Source organism: Dipodomys ordii, unplaced genomic scaffold (assembly GCF_000151885.1).
Source record: "Dipodomys ordii isolate 6190 unplaced genomic scaffold, Dord_2.0 Scaffold23, whole genome shotgun sequence".
NCBI classification, from domain to species: domain Eukaryota; kingdom Metazoa; phylum Chordata; class Mammalia; order Rodentia; family Heteromyidae; genus Dipodomys; species Dipodomys ordii.
Genome location: NW_012267239.1, coordinates 1044272 through 1047240, shown reverse-complemented (window position 1 = coordinate 1047240; position 2969 = coordinate 1044272). Strand labels below are relative to the sequence as shown.

Sequence of the window (2969 nt, the reverse complement as noted above, 5' to 3'; positions counted from 1 at the left end):
ATGGGTCCTTGGTCCCAGCAAGCCAATAGAAAGAGGAAAAGAGAAGTACGGGGTGACAGGGGGTGGGGGAGGGCCAGTCGACTCGGCTAGCCAATGAGCAAGCCCCACGGTAAAAGCACATGGCGATTGTTGTGGCTGCGGGAGCAGCGCGGGAGAAGGAGTAGCCAATGAGCGATTGGTCTCTTCGCGGCATACTAGAGAGAGGCCAATCGCAAAGACCCACGAAACCATTACGAGGGCGGGGCTAGGATCACGCCCGCCCGGGAATGAAACCCTGAGTCAAGTACGGGTGACCGGGAAAGGTGGGACTCTTGAGTCTGCAGCTGCAGATCCGAATCTTTTTGTTGTTGTTGTTGGTGGTGGTGGTGGTCATGGGGTTTGAACTCTGGTCCCTCAGCTCCTCAGCTCAAGGCTAGCGCTCCATTACTTGAGCCATAGTGCCACATCGGTTTTTTGGTGGATTACTGAAGAGTCTCGTGGACTTTCCTGCTCGGGCTGGCTTTGAACTGAGATCCTCAGATCTCAACCTCCTGAGTAGCTATGGATACAGGCGTGAGCCATCGGCGCCCACATGGAATCTTTGGGGGGGAAGGGGAGTGAAGAAATCCAGTTTTATTATTATAATTTGACAGGTTTCAAACACTGAAAGGATTATCATCACTCAAAACCCATCTAGTAAAGTTTTAGGTGACCAGTAACTTTGTCAATTAGACCTGCTGGGCCTGGCCCAATTCCCAGGACAGTTTGAGAGTCTGGTTCAATTTGAGTATGTCCAGCATCTTGGATTAAACTTACAGTCAGTCCCAGCATTTTTGCATGGGTCAGTAATTCAATCAGGGTTTCTTCATGAGGGGCTTTGACTACCACTTTGGGCTGGCCACTGTATTCCCACTTTGAGGGAATACAGTTTGAGCACTTGAGGGTTTTTCCTTTGCATTTGCTTGTAGGCAGAAACAGCAGCATGAGAGCACTAGGCAGCAACTTTCCCTTCTCTCATCTTTAAGTCAAACCACAAAAATCATTTTGTACTCTCCACTCTCTCCCATGATGCTTGCTTCAGTTCTGGTGTCTGCATCAGGCTCACTTGTTGGGAGTGTGGGTGCATCCCAAAGCGCAACCTGAGGCCCCAGCCCAGGCACAGCCACAAGCAACTCCAGCAGCCAAGCTAAGTGCACATATACTCCATAGCCAAGGGTTTGGAGAGCATCTAAACAGGGCCCTCTTGGGCTGGGAAGGTGGCTCAGTGGTAAAGCGCTTGCCTTGCATGCCTGAGGCCCTGGGTTTGATTCCTCAGCACCATGTAAGCAAAAAGAAAGAAGCCGGAAGTGGCACTGTGGCTCAAGTGGTAGAGCGCTAGCCTTGAGCTGAAGACTTCAGCTGAGGGACAGGCCCAGAGTTCAGGCCCCATGACCAGACCCAAAAAGTAAAAATAAAAAAAAAATAAACAGGGCCCTCTTCACTCGCACCCCGCAGTCCTTCACTTTTGGGGAGTGAACATGCTTCTCGCATGCCAGCTACCACTTCCAGAGTTCCCAAAACAACTAGTTCCAGATCAAGACCCGGAATCTTCTTTCTGTACTATTGGTGGAAATATGAAATGGTATAGCCACAAAATAGTATGACCACTTTTCAAAAAGTAAAAATACAATTACCAGGGCTGGCGGTGTAGCTCAAGTGGTAGAGCATCTGCCTAGCCAGCAAGCAGAGGGTGGGCGAAGCACTGAGTTCAAACCCAAGTACCTGCAAAAAATAATTACTATTATATATATATATGATATAAATATATGACATATGATACATATCGTATGTCCCAGCAGTATTTCTGAGTATATATCCAGAAGAAAAGAGAGCAGTGGCTGGGAATGTGGCTTAGTGGTAGAGTGCTTGCCTAGCATGTATGAAACCCTGGGTTCGATTCCTCAGTACCACATACACAGAAAAGGCCAGAAGTGGCACTGTGGCTCAAGTGGTAGAGTGCTACCCTTGAGCAAAAGAAGCTCAGGGACAGTGCTCAGGTCCTGAAATCAAGCCCCAGGACTAGGAAAAAGAACAAGAGAAGAAGAGAGAGCAGTGACATACACCCATGCTCATAACAGTATAACAATAGATGAAAGGTGGAAGCTACTGAAGTACCCTTTGGCAGATGAACATCAAGGTGTGGTATATCCATACAGTGGAATATTACTCAACCTCGAAGAAATGAAATTCTGACACATGCTCCAGCAGGGATGAACTTGAAGACATTATATTAAGTGAAATTAGGCACAAAAACACAAATATAGCTGGGCACTGGAGGCTCATGTCTGTAACCCTAGCTACTCAGGAGGCTGAGATCAGAGGATCATGGTTTGAAGCCAGGCCAGATAGGAAAGCCCATAAGACTCTTATTTCCAATTAAGCACCAAAAAAATCTAGAAGTGAGCTTTGCTCAAATGGTAGAGCCTTGAGTACAAAGGCTCAGGCCTTGAGTTTAAGCCCCAGTACCACACTAAAACAAAAAAGAAAAATACGATTCCACTTATATGAAAGGGAAAAGTTCTTTCAGTGTGAGGAATTTCTGTTTGGGAAAATGGAAACCTGGAAATGGATGTTGGTGATCGTCGCACAAAAATGTGTGTGTGTGTGTGTGTGTGTGTGTGTGTGTGTGTGTGTGTTTAAAGCTACTGAACTGTATGCCTTAGTGTGGTTAAGCTAAAATTTACATTATGTATATTGTATTACATAGTGTAATTCATCTGTTCAGAGGTCAGTAGACACCAGGGAATTTGTGAACAGCATGCAGCTGCAAGAAGAGGAGCAGAGGAGGTAAATTTGCATACATACTGAATATGACCATGAGGGAGAAGTCAAGGGTGACTGACTCCAAGATCTGACCCAAAGCAGTGGGAGAAGAAGAACAATTGATGGAAGTCTTATTCTGGGCCTCACTGGTGTGTGTGTGTGTGTGTGTGTGTGTGTGTGTGTGTGTT

General features: G+C 46.6%; 1 pseudogene; it reads right to left on the bottom strand.

Annotated features, from left to right (window-relative positions):
- Nucleotides 1-672: 672 nt before the first annotated feature.
- On the bottom strand, nt 673-1207 carry LOC105984312 (annotated as a pseudogene).
- Nucleotides 1208-2969: the final 1762 nt, after the last annotated feature.